Source organism: Engystomops pustulosus, chromosome 4, assembly GCF_040894005.1.
Source record: "Engystomops pustulosus chromosome 4, aEngPut4.maternal, whole genome shotgun sequence".
Classification (NCBI taxonomy): Eukaryota; Metazoa; Chordata; class Amphibia; order Anura; family Leptodactylidae; genus Engystomops; species Engystomops pustulosus.
This window is the reverse complement of record NC_092414.1, coordinates 217,195,188-217,212,656: the sequence shown is the minus strand read 5'-3', so window position 1 is coordinate 217,212,656 and position 17,469 is coordinate 217,195,188. Positions and strand designations below refer to the sequence as shown.

At 42.8% G+C, this 17,469-nt stretch overlaps 1 long non-coding RNA gene across 1 annotated transcript in view; it reads right to left on the bottom strand.

Annotated features, from left to right (window-relative positions):
- Nucleotides 1–224: 224 nt before the first annotated feature.
- LOC140125795 (uncharacterized) overlaps nucleotides 225–17,469 on the bottom strand; it is a 35,614-nt gene continuing 18,369 nt past the window's right edge. Inside the window, exon 6 of the long non-coding RNA XR_011854734.1 lies at nucleotides 225–288. This is a non-coding gene — a long non-coding RNA (uncharacterized lncRNA). The remainder of the gene's footprint in view (nucleotides 289–17,469) is intronic.

Below are 17,469 nucleotides of genomic sequence, written 5' to 3'. Positions count from 1 at the left end.
GACCCCAAGATCCGACACAGTCGAGAACAATTTCTAATAGAAAGCCTCTCCTTTAAAAAAAAAAAAAAAAAAAACACTTCTTACACACGGGAATCGCATATTCCATCAGCAAAAAGGCACAGCGATGGGGACCAAAGTCGCCCCCTCTTATGCCAATTTTCAAAAACATCTTCATCATACCCCATACGAAACACTTAGGCAAACTGAAATGATATAAAAGATACATTGATGACTTGTTCATAATCTGGCAGGGGATTGGGGTCTCACCTTCACCCACGCAGTATAGTCCTGAGAAAGTAGAATTTCTGGATTTAGTAATAGGACACAATGATAGTAGCTTCACCACAGCCACATTTTTCAAAAAAGTAGACATAAATAGCCACTTAGATTACCACAGTAACCACCACAGAAAACGGCTCCGGAACATCCCGTATAGCCAAATTAGGCGCCTCAGGAGGAATTGTTCCGACACCCAAGTGTTTAGACAACAGTACACTAAAAATTAAATCGCTAATGCTATAGAGAGCAAACCAGTCTAGTCAGATGGAGCGACCCCAACCAAAAAAGACCACAAGCGAAAAAACATAACGCGCCCCCACCAATTGAAATTTATCACTACTAATAGCAAAGACAGTCAAGACATTTTGGGCATCCTGAATACTAAAACATAAATGTAAAAAAAAAAAAAAAAAATTAATAATTCAATATAACCCCAATTGATCACCCTGCTACAGGCCTCACCGTGAGTCGCATGGCAGTGAAGTCACACTCTGCGACATCACCGAGCGGCAGGGTGCCGCCATCTTTATTTACATTCGATCGTCTATGGCAGAGCGAGGGAACTTATTGTTCCCTCGCTCTGCCATAGACCAAAGGCAGACACATCGGCGGGATTCGGCCCACGGCACCAAATACATTGTGGTGCCCCTTCTAAAGGCCAAGTGGTGGGGGCCCCGGGGCTGGAAAACCTGGAAATTTCAAAATTGATATTTGGCATTGAACGAATTCTGAGCACATTCTAGGGACTGACCTAATGAAACCATGGGGTTGGGTCATTGATTTGGGAAAGATGTTAATGGATCTAAACCTGTGGTTATTGATCGCACCGATTACAGTAAGGTTGGAACAATTTGTTTGGACAGAAGCAGTACCCTCTGAACGTTTGTGACCCGATACTGGTGGTGATGAGGTTTTGAAAGAAGTTGTACAGCGAACTCCTTTGTGGGCGCAATTCAGGAATGAAGGATGTACTTTTGAATATTGAAGGGAGAGATCCACTTGCACAAAAGCAATACAAGTTACCACCAGAATCCATTGGTGCCATGTCCAAGATTATCCAGGAGTTGCTGGAACAAGGTGTTAAGGAAAACTAATTCTGTGACAAACAACCCTCTGGTGTATGAAGAAGCCCGATGGCTCGTACAGAATGTTACCGAATTTGAGGATGTTGAATAAGTCTACGCCAAACATGACACCTATTGTGGCAGATACACATGACATGATGGCAAGACTCAATGCCAAGGCAAAGTTTTTTTTCCGTGTTAGGCATCAGCAATGGGTTTTTCAGCATTTGTCTGGCAAAGAGTTGTCAATACAATATTTTGTTTTTATTCACCTGGATGAGCAATACACATTTTGTAGACTACCCCAGGGGGCTCATTTGTCACCATTGACAAATGAAGTGTTATCAAAGGATTTATTAAAATTTTCACGACCAGATTGTTTATTGTAATATGTGGGATGATATTTTGTTGCCAACTGAGGATCGAGAATTGAATTTGTCTTGTTGCTCACATTGTTGCATGAAGCAGGACATGAAATTGAACGCCAAAAAAGTGAAGCTACTGCAGACTGAAGTGAGAAATCTTGGTGTAATCATTAGCCCAGGAAAGAGGCGACCCCTGCAGGACAGGATTGCAGCCGTTGCTTCCTCTTCCCATTCCAACATCACACAAGGCTTTAAGACATTTCTTGGGTCTTGTCAACTTTTCCAGAGAATTCATAGAAGGTTTTGCAGAAAAAGCCAAACTTCTTTAGGATCTCTTGAAAACAAATCATGAGGATTCTTTTGGACCATGGGAAGAGGCACAACAGAAAGCTTTGGATACCTTGAAAAGAGATTTACAATCAGCACCAGCACTTGTTACTGTGGAAAGGTCGGCTCCATTTGCTATTCAGCTCCATACTTCTGAGACGGCAGGGTCAGCCCTTTTGCAGTTGCAAGGGGGAGAGTGGAGAATTTTGGGTTATTTTTCCAAGCGCCTCACACCTTTGGAGAAGGGTTTTGAAATTTGTGCCAGACATTTGGTGGGAGTGCATTTTGGTGTTAAGGCCACTGAACATGTTGCTGGTTTTAGCAAAATTATTTTGCAGACTCCTCATTCCACACTAAAAATTCTCCTTGAGAAAAACGTCCCGGGTGAGTGTCAGAGATTTGCACATTAGTTGTTGTGATCAACCTCAATCTATTTTGATGACAAAGACAAGGCCAAATATGTCCTTCCTCAACGTATGCAATATGTTCAGACACCTTTCATGAGCCTTGTCCTTCCTCTTTAGGAGAGAGGCAGAGCACACAGACGAGACAGTTTTTGTAGATGGTTCCAGGTATTAGGCTACATGCACACTGCTGTTGCCCGCTGCACCGTAGCACGGCAAACACACAGCAGCACAGGGAGAGGAGGTGGTGAGCGCTGCTCACCCCCACCCCTCACCATAGGGATATATGGTGCATGGCGCTGTATGCCGTGAAAAGGACATGTTGGGCCGTGCACCCATTGCAGTCTATGGGGGACGTTTATTGGCCATGCATGGCAGGCACACAGCAGCGCTCACCCCCTCCTCCTCTCCTTGCGCGCTGCTGTGTGCCTGCCATGCTACGGCGGGCAACAGCAGTGTGAATATAGCCTTACTCTGAGGGAAAGTGCTACTCCGGTTATGCAATATGGTTACCAGGACATTACTCCGCTCAGAGGGCAGAGCTTGGACTTTTTTTTTTTCCCCTTTTGGACATTTGCAGTGACCGTTCATATGTGGCGAGTTCTCTCAGAGACTACTTACAAGTGTGGGAGAAAAGAGGTTTTGTAGATTCCTCTAACCAAGTGTTAGTGCACAGTGACACAAAACATTTGAGTTGGCAGCAAAAAAAAATCTCAACACTTCTGCAGTAGTGAAAGTCCCAGCACATAATGAGCCAACTATAGGAAACAACATTGCAGATGAACTAGCGAAAGAAGCAGCTAGAACCGGACAATTAATTGGAGAGACGACTCCTTGCGGGCATTAACAGTTCGGAAAACAGATCTGCAAAATTAGGCAAGTGCAGAAGAACAAGCAGAGGATCCATCCCTTGCCGCTTCTCAGGTTGTGTGTCATGACTTTAATGGGGATTTGCGTCCTGTTGTACCAAAACATTTACAAATGGATTTCACCAAATACAATCATGAGAGTTTGGGTCATTTGGGTCAGAAAAAGTTGTTAGACATTCTCAAAGAGAAGTTTTACTGGGAAAAAAAAAAAATAAAAAAATGGAAAAGACTGTCCAGGATGTTCAGTCAGGTCTTATTTGTGCACAAGTGAACCCACAACCTAAGGGGCAGAAGCCTCCACTCTTACGGATCGCACCTGCAGATGGTACATGGACTACATTGCAAATTTTTTTTTTTTTTTTTACAAAATTTGTATTTTGTACTTGGGGGATCCCCAAAATTATGACTTCAGACGGGGGAGGGGGGACTCATTTCACTGTTTGTTCTATTCTAGGGGTACAACCGCAGTTTCATCTGCCCCCTCACCCGCAATCTGCAGGAATTGTGGAGAGAATGAATAGAAAAAAAAAAAAATGAATTACAAAGTGGTTGTTGGATAAAGGGAATACTTGGGTTGATGCAGCACCTTTTGTTCCGATGAGAATAAGGGGATCCATTTCTTCAACAACCCAAAACACTCTGAATTAATAACTGGGAGAAAAATGCCATTGATTTTCCCAAATGAACCATTTTTGTCAAGGAAAAAAAAAATTACCAGGTCCAGGTGGTTACAATTATTACAGGAGAATTTAAACAATTCTTCCACATCCAAAACATGGTGCCACCTCTTCCAAATTTGTGAAAGGAGCTTCAGTAATGATAAAAAAAAAAAAAAAAAAAAAAAAACTTACAGGAAGAGTGGACCTTGGCAAAGTAACTGGGAAGGACCCTTTGAGTATTTTTCATGGCATCCAGAGCTTTGTACCAGAATCATTACATCACTTATGGTATCAATAATTTCACAGGCAGCGGAAATTGTGGATACATGTTGATCAATGTACTGTATATACTCGAGTATAAGCCGAGACCCTAATTAACACAAAAAAAAACTGGAAAACCTATTGACTCAAGTATAAGCCAAGGGTGGGAAATGCATGGTCACAGCCCCCCCATTATATAGACAGCCAGCCCGCCCCCTTGAGCATATAGCCTGCCAGCCCCTCCCGGTCTGTCGCCGGCACCAGGACGTCAGCCGCAAGCTGACAGTGTGTGCCGATGTGGCTGACGTCACGAAGACTGACGGATCAGGACCAGATGCCGGAGACGCGATGGATGCCAGGGAGCATCAGAAGGGGAGTTCACTTTGTTTTTTCCTTGACTCGAGTATAGGCCAATTTAGGGTTTTTCAGCACATTTTCTCTGCTGAAAAACTAGGCTTATACTCGAGTATATATGGTAAATTGTATGTGCCTAAATAATGATACTGATCCTTTACAGGGAATGAAACTCTTCATGGAACCTGAGATCTGTAACTATCCAAGATGGGTTCGGAAAAGAAGTTGTTTCATAATTGGATCATCGATACTGCTGATGGGTCTCACTGTTGTCCACATGGAACTTTGCAAGAACAATTTCATCAACTATACAAGAAACTTCATGAAAAGAGAATGAGGATACAATTTAGAAGATTTTGTTGAAGACTACAGACATTTCCGGCAGTCTTTGTATGGGTTTTGGGGCAAAATGTGTTGAAACCTATTATTTTGTACATGTCACAAACATAGAACTCAATGCACAAGCAGATCCCAAACCAATAGTTACACATAATAGGACCGGTACATGGGAATGTACGTTAGATGTTTTATCATGGAGTATATTGATAAGAGGGAATGAATCGGCTACATGGAATGGAGATCTCACTAATGATACGATCTCTCTTTTGGAAGATCTCGGAATGAAATTTGGTTTTATGCTCCAAATTATGTAAAAATTATGGATCCATCAATTCTTCCAATTACAGGAAAGGATGAGGAAGATTGGAAGTTTCAGATTATAAGAGAACCTGTCCAAGTTAAATGTATCCATAAGTTTTACAGTTTCCAATACAATTAAGCCAGAAGAAGTACAAGTTGTCCATAAAGTGGTTAATATGCAGGAAGGAACAGATACATTATATTTAATATGTAACACAAGGTTGGAAATACCTTTAATTCAATTCTAACTTCGAGAAACTACCGAAAAATACATTTCCTTTGGTCTACTGGTCCAACAAAAGGTCATCCATAAAGGTCAAAATGGGAATGTTAAATGGCTGGATAAATAGTTTATATTTTATCAAGGTCGACCATCTCCCAGTGATTCAGGGATATATCAGTGTTGCATATTAATTATGACTAATAACAAGCAATGTGCATCTCCGATTGTCACTGTGTGGTCACCCACAGATAGAGCTTGTACAGGGGTTACATCTAATCCATCTAGTCCTTTCCAGATTAACCACTTCCGGTCTAAGCCGCTTTTAAGAGATGGAAAATTTGTAACAATAATATGGACCTATAATATCTCAGACTGGAAAATATCCTCTAGGTATCCCGAGTGTGGAAAACATCTTGTTAACATGGAAGGTCTAGAACGGTGGTTTAGGAAGAGTATTACAACCAAATCAAGAGCTAAGAGGAATTACAGAGGGTATTTTAGGAGGAATTGGGACTTTTGGAAGCTTGATTAATACAATGACAATTATGTGAACAACAAATGGAGCAGGCACTACTGATGTAGTCAATATGAATGATGTCCACGCATCCCCAAAATCAATCTACAACAAGAAAAAAGATGGGATGCGTACAAGGGACTAGACAATAAGACAACATTTTATTAATTCAAATATAAAAAAAACAAATAAACAAAAAACAATGAAAGAATAAAAACACTTAAAAAATACCCAAATGGTGTATATGACTGCCAGGGACTGGTGAGCCCTGAAATTCCTCCCATGTGCTGACTGGTAATAACAATTGAAAAAGTGCAATTCTGTACACGTAAAGACACCAGGTATCCAAAATACATGAAAAAGTATAAAAAGAGTGTGGTTAAGTGCAAAAAGGACCTGGTGCTAAGAAAGCCTGCCGGTTTGAAGGATGCAAGGTTCCTGATAGGGACAATACATAAGTGATACCAATCCAGACAAGGTGGACTCCAGATGAGCAGTCAGGCTAAGTCAGACGGAGAGTGATGAGGAGCAGACCCCACGTGTATTGTCACCTGACTGGTGACTTCCTCAGGGGTAAGTCAATGAAAATTATATCGTAGGTATATAGGTAGACATCCTAAGCAAAAAGAATAACGACGAAAAAAAGAATAACGAAGGGAAAAAAAAGTGTAATACAATGAACATTAATTCATTACAATCAGATCTAAAAACCATAGGTTATCTCGGTAAAAAGGAATTCAAGTTCCAGGAGTCTTAATCAACTCCTAGAAAGTAGGATTGTAAATTCAGTAATTGTATTGGGATCATCTGTATCGCATCTCCAAGTGCACTGGGATGGATTCAAAGTGAGCGAGAGTCAAGTAGCCGGAGCCTGCATGGAAATTCGGATAGAATATTCCACCAATCCAAAAATTATGGCTCAGGCTTTACAAAGTGGAGTAACTCCTCTCGGTCTACTGGAAAATGTACCCATTGAATATTATTCTAGTATTAGACATATAGATCTGTGGGTAAGTAAGTGGTTAGGGTGTAATGATAACATGTGTATAGCCACCTCAATGATCCAGCAGCCAGGAGAGAGCCAATGGCTGTTCCAGGGACCGTTTTGGTGGTTCAGCAAAACTCAACTTCTTCATTATCAATTAGAATATGTTGAATTTGCATATGATGGTTCCCATATCGAACAACTGGATCTTTCTTCATGTCATGCCAAAATCTGTTTGCCACAACAAGATAAATTTATCATTCCTGTTTTCAGAACCAGACTTCTTGTCATATGCACGGATTGTAAAACATAAAAATCAATCCACGATTTGGTAACAAAAAACAAAAATTTGCTTACAAGTCATGGCCAAGGAAGAAATGGTTTCCGCTTTCTTTTCTACATTAAGGAATTTTGACGAGAAGATTATATTGCATGGAAGGAGATGTAAAGGCTCTTGTCAGGTCTATGGGAAGACTTACATTGTTCTTCCAAGTCTCTTGGAAATCCTTCCCATACGATAGAATCTCACAGATTGATACATTTCCTTGGAATATGTGGACAGAAGAAATCAAAAAGAGATCAAGGTCTTTTAAAAAAGGTATTAAATGAACAAATAGAGGAGGCAGAAATTGTGCTCAAACATGAACAAGGAAAAGTAGCTGAAATACAAGATGAATGGAGCCACAGAAATGATAAGGGGTATGAAGGGTTAAATCTAGTTAAAAACAACTAGATTTATTTAGTCTGGAAAAGAGACGACTACGAGGGGACATGATTAATTTATATAAATATATGAATGGTCCATACAAAAAAATATGGTGGAAAGTTGTTTCAGATTAAATCCAATCAAAAGACGAGGGGGCACTGTCTCCGCCTGGAGAAAACAAGGTTTAATCACCGGAGGCGACAGGGCTTTTTTTTTTACTATGAAAACTGTAAATCTGTGGAATAGCCGCGCTCAGGCGCTGGTCACAGCAGGGGCAGCAGAGCGCTCAGGCGCTGGTCACAGCAGGGGCAGCAGAGCGCTCAGGCGCTGGTCACAGCAGGGGCAGCAGAGCGCTCAGGCGCTGGTCACAGCAGGGGCAGCAGAGCGCTCAGGCGCTGGTCACAGCAGGGGCAGCAGAGCGCTCAGGCGCTGGTCACAGCAGGGGCAGCAGAGAGCTCAGGCGCTGGTCACAGCAGGGGCAGCAGAGAGCTCAGGCGCTGGTCACAGCAGGGGCAGCAGAGAGCTCAGGCGCTGGTCACAGCAGGGGCAGCAGAGCGCTCAGGCGCTGGTCACAGCAGGGGCAGCAGAGCGCTCAGGCGCTGGTCACAGCAGGGGCAGCAGAGCGCTCAGGCGCTGGTCACAGCAGGGGCAGCAGAGCGCTCAGGCGCTGGTCACAGCAGGGGCAGCAGAGCGCTCAGGCGCTGGTCACAGCAGGGGCAGCAGAGCGCTCAGGCGCTGGTCACAGCAGGGGCAGCAGAGAGCTCAGGCGCTGGTCACAGCAGGGGCAGCAGAGAGCTCAGGCGCTGGTCACAGCAGGGGCAGCAGAGAGCTCAGGCGCTGGTCACAGCAGGGGCAGCAGAGAGCTCAGGCGCTGGTCACAGCAGGGGCAGCAGAGCGCTCAGGCGCTGGTCACAGCAGGGACAGCAGAGAGCTCAGGCGCTGGTCACAGCAGGGACAGCAGAGAGCTCAGGCGCTGGTCACAGCAGGGGCAGCAGAGCGCTCAGGCGCTGGTCACAGCAGGGGCAGCAGAGCGCTCAGGCGCTGGTCACAGCAGGGGCAGCAGAGCGCTCAGGCGCTGGTCACAGCAGGGGCAGCAGAGCGCTCAGGCGCTGGTCACAGCAGGGGCAGCAGAGAGCTCAGGCGCTGGTCACAGCAGGGGCAGCAGAGAGCTCAGGCGCTGGTCACAGCAGGGGCAGCAGAGAGCTCAGGCGCTGGTCACAGCAGGGGCAGCAGAGAGCTCAGGCGCTGGTCACAGCAGGGGCAGCAGAGAGCTCAGGCGCTGGTCACAGCAGGGGCAGCAGAGAGCTCAGGCGCTGGTCACAGCAGGGGCAGCAGAGAGCTCAGGCGCTGGTCACAGCAGGGGCAGCAGAGAGCTCAGGCGCTGGTCACAGCAGGGGCAGCAGAGAGCTCAGGCGCTGGTCACAGCAGGGGCAGCAGAGAGCTACAAGAAGGGTCTAGATGCCTTTTTACACCTAAATAACATTGATGGTTATGTTATATAGAATTGTTTCCCCTAAATCCCTTCCTCATCCAATCCCTTCCCTTCCTTGGTTGAACTTTATGGACAAGTGTCTTTTTACAACCGTATAAACTATGATACTATGAAACTATGATATTATGATACTATGAAATGTCAGGAACATCCTGGTGGGGAAACTTAAAAAGATCTGTAAACATGTGGTCAAAATCTTCTACACAAATAGCGCTGCAAAATACTCTTTCGTTATTATGCGGTGTTATATATCAAGTGTTTATTATGCATAAATTAAGAAAGGTGTCTAGGAATATCAAATTACAAAATAACTAAAGTGACAAAATTGTAAAAGAAAATGATAAAAAGATGTCAGGATTCTAATTCGGGTCCTAATATGGATTCAAGAATTGATCAAAAAAACAACAAAAAGTAGCTACATAATGGTCCATGAGGGAGTGCGATACAAATGTGATACGAATGGTGAGTAGATTTATCAGATTAGAAGGTTAGGATTGAAAATCCAGGTTTCAAATCGTAATCAGGGGGAAATGTTACATAATCTATATGATTAGTATATTGAGTGAAAGATCAGGACCACATATGGACAGCACTCCAGTTGTATGTACATTCTTGATATATTCCGCATTTTTCGACTAGAAGGCACACAAAAAAAAACCCTTAGATTTTGTCTGAAATCAAAAAAGGTACACCTTATAATCCGGTGTGCCCTATATATGAACCGTACTTACAGACAACAGCTGCCTTGAACTGTGCACAGGTCTGCCCCCTGCTGGTCATTCATCCTTATAATCAGGTGCGCCTTATATGAAACCTAGACGTTTTAGCAGGCATTTATTGATGGTGCGCCTTAGTCGGAAAAATACTGTACCAAAAAAAAAATAATTTATGAAACAACCTTCCCCCCCACATCCACATGGCAGGTTAGCTGGCCAATGGATGAATTTGACTTCCGATGCAAGTCTATGGGTGTTTAGGGTATAAAAAGGGGGGTCCTATACAAGGGGTCAGGGGCGGAGCTTTACTTTGCACACCGAGCTCTCTTCACACACACACACACACACACACACACACACTTTTTGGGGGGTTTGGAAACTTTATTTTTACTTTGCTTCTGAATTTCCTATTGTCTTATTGTTTGCCGTGTTATTTTATTTCTTGAAAGACTTTGTTAAATTTGCACCAAAAAAAGAGAAATATTACAATTTTTTATTCAACTAAAACCCTTCTATTTTATCTGATCGCTCTCTGCATTTCTTATCAAATCAAGAAGTGCCAAGGACATTTAACAGCAGCATTGCTCGTTTCCTCCACTCTGTAGACCCAAATGAAAGGTCGTCGAGCTTTCTCCATGAGCCACAGACACTGGATGAGATTTGGGAGCTCCTGGTGGGATTGAAAGCCACAAACTAACAAACGATTGGATCCGGTCCAAGACATTCCTGGAAGCACTAAAGCAGATCAACGAAGAACTCAACCAGACATCCACCAAAATACTAAACAGGAAGTCATCTCTGAAAGATAAAAAGTGGAGAACAAAAGGACAACAAAGAGGACGGCGCCTCGCGTGAGAACGTTAGGATAGTTTATCCGTCAGGTAAGTATTGATAGGTGCTCACCTGATAACCACTTGTACGGGTGCATTAAGAAAATCAAGTGGGGGATGGTATCCACCCTTTTGTGAAACTCCTCTGATGGTTGCTGATCTCGTGATCAGCAGCGCCATTCCCTGACGGTCCCTCACTCCATTTATGGTCTGACGAAGGGTTTATCCCGAAACGCGTTACCATTGGACTTTTTAATTTCCTATTTCCTACTGCTGAAATAAAACACTAAATACTTTACTCTGTCTAGATCTGTATACACTTTATTCTCAGATCTGTTCATTCTTCTTCTCCATTTTGGTTATTAGCGCTCCCACACATAGCTCCAAAAAAACTTTTTGCTTCTCCTCCATACATCTCTGAAAGATGGCCGGAAAGTTCTATCGACAGCAAAGATGGACGTGGTAGACAAGATCCCACTCACCTTCTCTCCTACATAGACAGCCCCACCCCCAAGACCCAACAACCCACACCCAACAAAATGAAGACCTTTCACAACCAGAAATCTAAAAACACGAAGATGACACAACCGTCTCATAAGGCTTCCAATCAGCCAAACAGAGAAAAATGTGACAACGAACCATCCACATCAAACCCCCCCCCCCCCCTCACAGGAAGCCAACACTTCCCAAGGTTATTCCCCTTCCCTACCCAACCCAACAGCTCTCCATGCCACAGCTCACCCCTCTCCCTAACCAATCGTACAGTCCACCCAGACTCACCTCTGGAATCTACCAGCCCTAAAATAAACCAGGACACTCAGATTGGGAGCATTTTAGAATTTAGGAACCAGAACCAAAGTGGCATTCTTACCACTAGCTTCATCCTTTTTTTAGCCATACCCCATTGCCCAAAAGAACCACCTCCACCTCAGTTTATGGATCCAATTCTCCACCGCATAGAAAGCCACATTCACAATTTTTTCCCTACCACAGACAGGCCAAAAAAGAAAAGGTCAGAGGAAAACAGGAAGTGGAAAAAAACCAGGAAAAGAAAAAACCCAATTCACAAAAAAAAAAAAAAAAAAATACACAACCAGTCAAAATCTTCAACCTGTCGGAACACCAACTTACAGTAGCCGAGCTCAGTCTACTTATCAAGGGTATCTTGTTTTGTCCATCTAATAGATCAAAAGAACTCGAATCTTTTCATGGATCTCAACAGCTTCATAAGGAAAAATCACCCTCAAACGCCATTTTGCAATAAAAGAAGCAAAAAAGGCCAATCAGACAACGATCAACAGACAGACACAGGAATACTACCAACCAACAGTTTTATCCATACGGATTCAAAACCGAAGTCTACATTCAATCCCACCCAGAGCAGAGGACCGTTCGTGGACACATTCTACACCCTGGTATCATCCGATTTGAGAACGTTAGACACATCCAGAAAGAAACCATCAAACCTTAACCAAAAGGAGAGGAAAGCTCTAAAGGAGCTAAAGACCAACCCCCAAATCATGATTAAACCAGCGGACAAAGGGGGCGGAACAGTAGTACTGAAGAAAACTGATTCTATCCAGGAAGCCTTAAAAATTCTATCCGACACCAATTACTACTTACCCCTAGAGTCCAACCCCCAACAAGAACATTTGTCACTTCTTACGGATATGCTTAAGGAAGCCTTTCAATCAGGCATACTCACTAAAGAATTCCAATACATTACCCCCCAAAAAATCCAAGAATGGCATTGTTCTACTACCTTCCCAAGATCCACAAGGACCCCATACACCCACCAGGACGCCCGATCATCTCGGGCATTAACTCCCTAACCTCCAATCTATCGGAGAATGGACATCCTTCTCCAAGGATACGTCAAAAAAAAAACTCCCAACCTATTTAAAGGATTCCACACAACGGATAATGTCACTGAAAGGGTTCCAGTGGAAACCATCATTCCTTCTAATCACCATCACAGCGCTATATACAAATATATCTCATTCCCTAGGCATCCAATCCATCTCGGAGGTTCTCAAGAGGGACCCAGAAATGCCCATTCCTCATAAATTTAATTTTGCGAAGTATCCAATTCATTCTGGATCTGTCTTTACATTTCAATCAACCCTATACACCCAGACGAGAGGCACAGCCATGGGCACGAGATTTGCCCCAAGTTATGCCAACCTCTTCATGGGGGAATTTGAGGAGAACTTTATTAGGAACAACCCCCAATACAGTAATAGGATCATCATGTTCAAATGATACATAGATGACCTATTCATCATATGGGATGGCACAGAAACGGACACAGAGAAGTTTGTGGACTCCATCAACGACAACAACTGGGGAAATTGCCCCCACACCTTAAACCCCTCCCCACACAAGATAGAGTTCCTCGACCTTCTAATAATGGTGGACCCTACAGGAAAAGAACTTCACAGAGACCTACTTTAAGACGGTAGACGTCAACAGCTTCCTGGAATTTTCCAGTTCCCACCACAAAAAAAAAAAAAAAAAAAAAAGACTGAAGAACATCCCTTACAGCCAATATAAGAGGATTCGAAAAAACTGCACCCATACCACAACTTTTAAAACCCAGTCAACAATCCTGAAAAATAGGTTCCTGCAAAAAGGATACTCAAGAAAGGTGATAGAAGATGCATACCATAGGACGAGTGTCCTGACTCAAGATGACCATCTCAAACCAGCCAATGAACCTCCCACACAAGATCGGGATAGGAACCTTTCATTTATTACCACCTACTCCTCGGAGCATGTAAATATCAAGAAGGTCCTAAACAAACACTGGCCCATTCCTCAAAAAGACCCTTATCGTAGAAAAATCCTTTCCAAGAACCCAATATTAACCTACAGGCGAGCCCCAACCAAGATGCGCCACCCAGACAAACCAACTAGCCATCAGCAGAGTATGCTCCCTGTCTTAACAGGAGCCTATAGGTGCAACAGCCCGAGATGCCTCACCTGTGGGGTCATACAACACAGAAAAACAACTGAGTCATATACCACTTCAGAGTCCTTCTCCATTTCATCCTTCATGAACTGCACCTCTGATCATGTAATATACCTCCTTGAATGTCCCTGCCCAATCCAATACGTGGGAAGAACCACACAATCATTTAGGGAAAGGGTAAACACCCACCGGAGTAAAGTAAAAACTGGCTTCCAACAACATAGGGGGTGCAACTTCAAATTGGCCAAGATATCCGAAATAAAGAAAACATGGGTCACTCACCAGAACGTGATAATTTATTGCAGTCGGCAAGGGCAGGTAGAGAGGTGCCGGACATGCCACAAACCGGCCAAGTTCTGCCTAAATCGAAAAGATCCCAAAAGGTCACCATGATCGAGCAAACCAATTAACCAGAAGAGAAAACTTCTGGATCTACAAACTAAATACAATGTGCCCGTATGGACTCAATGAGACATTAGAAAAGATCTGAAGTAACCCCTATACCGGCTCTATCCCCCTCCTTCTCCCCAAAAGATCCACCATATTCAGGCTCTTTATATTACCAACATCCATCACTGCTTTATTGTATGTAATTATAACGTCATATCCCCCTGCTCAATCCACCGTTTGCTTATCAAATTGGCGGCTTCTCCACCAATCAGCATGAATACACTGATCACAGACTCCTATAGAATACTTACCCCAATCCACCTATCCAGCGCGGCACTGAATTAATCACTGACGCACCTCCGTGTCCCGATCCCCTCTGCGCATGCGTGCCTTCTATAGGGCGCATGCGCAGCAATCAGCCGGGCCATTTAAACCCGACATTCGCGCTGCCGCTGGCTCTGAACACACACCCTCCCAGTAAGTATCCTTTCCTCCAGGTGCCCCCCGCCCCCCCATCAGCCATGGGTCTCCTAACTATCTACCTCACTGTGCCCTAGGACTGCATGCCGGTCCCTCTAGGCTGCAACTATACTACTCCATCGAGGACAAGGAAACTAAGCAAACAAGGTTAGCTACTTAGTTATCTATATCCAAGGTACACCATAGATTATTTTAATGACCCACCTCCTCTATCTTCATGTACAGTCACCTACAGCCTCTTGTATTCCTTGGCCCCTGAGCCCTTATGCATCACAGAACCGTCTGCTCATACAGGCGAGTTCTCTCTTAACCTGACACCTTCTATACAAGAGAACATTATGACACTGACAAGACTGACCATCTATATAGCGTTATCTTGTGTAGACGATCTGAAAACGCCTAAAGGTCCATCTCATTGTGAAGCCTCATGCTGTACATAAAAACTTCCGTGATGTATTGTTTGTTTATATCTTTTTATAAGAATATATTTATATTCATATTTTACACCCGATTTTACCATTTGCCCATGTCTATATAGGAATTGTATAATGTACATTTGACTAACCCATTGTCTATAATGCCATATTTTATATATACCCCTATTCATTCATGTATCCCTTAATAGAATTCTAACTTTTTGCAAATTACAGCACCTGTACCTGAAGGGGTATTTCTCCCCAAAACGCATCGTCCACTAACAGTATATCTGCCTTACTGATCACCACTATTTTATGTGTAATCTGCGTTTCTGAATGACTCTTGTGTACTCTAAATGCCGGAGCCATGTACCACAATTTCCTAAGGGATCAATAAAGCTTTATTATATTATATTATATATTGTATTGCATTAACCGTTATGTTGCTTTACGATTTTGTTAGAGCTCAGTGTGAGCGCTGCCATCTAGTGTTTATATAGGAGAATGCACAACCCAGGAAGATTACACACGGCTGTGACCACTTTTAAACAGACTTTACTCCTTATGTCTTCATAAACTTTTTATTAAGTGGTTTCACCATTTTATTCACCATTAACTGTTTCAGGTTGTTGATTTTTATTCTAGCCTTTACATTTAAATGTCAGGAGAGAACTTGTATTCAGTGTGTAGAATTGTTGAACTCTATGACAATCAGTATCTCTCGAGGCAGCTTTTACAACACCCCAGAGTCTTTACAACCCGATAACCTCTGACCCGAAGACTGGTCTGTGCCAACTTCAAATGACATTTGGTCACCTCTCCTCTGCCCCTACTGACCTGGTCCCAGTAGAAATGTAATAAGTGGTGGCAGCGGGTCTGGTGCTGGAGCTGTATGAGGTGTGATTTAGGCTCAATCCTGAGTGAAAGGAGAGCACAAGTTTGAGTAGGCCAAATTATCCCGTACAGTCGCACCCCATGTATCGTGAGGCTGCAGCGTCTTCGCCGTGACATTAACCATTTTATAGTTTTCATGGTTGCTCACAATTTTTCATTAAACTTTGTTTTGAACAAGTTCTTCATTACTTTTAAAAATGTTTATCGTTACAGTTTTGAGATCTAATATTTTATGTTGCTTTAACATTTTGTTCTTGATAATTCAATGTGACTTTTGGAACATTGCGTTAGTCCGGGTGATTTTGAACGACCTGCAATGCAGAATAAAACATAAAATACACCAAACTCACAATCCATTGCAGCAGTGGGACCATTGACAAAACCATTGTGAACTCTCACGAATCACAACGCGATGACACTAGTATTTTACGTCCTCCCCAAAATACACAAGACACTACATAAACCTCCGGGATGTCCCATTGTGGCCTCCGGGGACTTCATTCTAGTAAAATAAAGAGAAAAGTCCTGACACCACAAACATTCGCCATCTTTTCTTGACATGTCCGACTTCCTCAGACAATTAGGAACTTGCGAAAGACCGACTATGACCTGGGACATCACCGGCCTGTACACCACATGCCAAGGGTATCCAAGCCATTATTGATTTATTACATAAGGTGACAGGGAACAACCACTCAGATTTCTATATTGATCTCCTGGAACTAGTTCTAGGAGAAAAATCCCATCTGGTTTGAAGATCTATTGTATAAACTACAGGGCACCGCCATGGGCTCCAATGTCACCCCACCCTATGCAAATTGTATCATGGCAGATTGGAGGACAAAACTGGGTTACTCCAACACGTGGTGATATGGAAATGGTTTATAGATTACATATTTTGCATCTTGACAGGTTTGCTTTATTAAAACAAATAAAAATAGTCGGATCAGCGCACGTCCAGAAGAACTTTAAGAACTATGAAATTCTCGTAGTCGCTGATATAATCAGTCTGATCTGCACCCAAACTACACTAAGAATCACTAGAATAAAATACATCCAATAAATCTGCGCCTACCAGTTGTCTCTACCGGTTTATTGGCTTGACAACTGTACTAAATACATCAACCACCGCTGTATACACATCCCTAAAACCCAAATCCAACTTTCATCCATGAAATGAATATTCAGAAGCCTTCAAAAGGTTTTTCAACATCTGGTCTTTGAAGATATACGGAAAGTTAGAGATAGATGCTAATAAAGTAAGGCATACAGGTAATTTAGACCGAAAAGAGCAACAAGCCATCGTTTCACTACAAAAAAAAAAAAAAAAAAAAAAAAATATAATAATATAATATAATAATCCGCCCAGCGGACAAAGGAGCGAGTATAGTACTTCAACACTCCAGACTACCATAAGGAATCAATGCGCCTGTTAGGAGACAAACGCACATACTTGACACTTAAACCCTACAAACCAATATAAAAATAGAGCTGGGCCGGTTGGGGAACAAAAAAAAAAAAAAAATTATATATATATATATATATATATATATATATATATATATATATATATATAAATATATAATAAATTTTATTTTATGGAGTAGCTCTAAACATTCTTAATAAAAAGG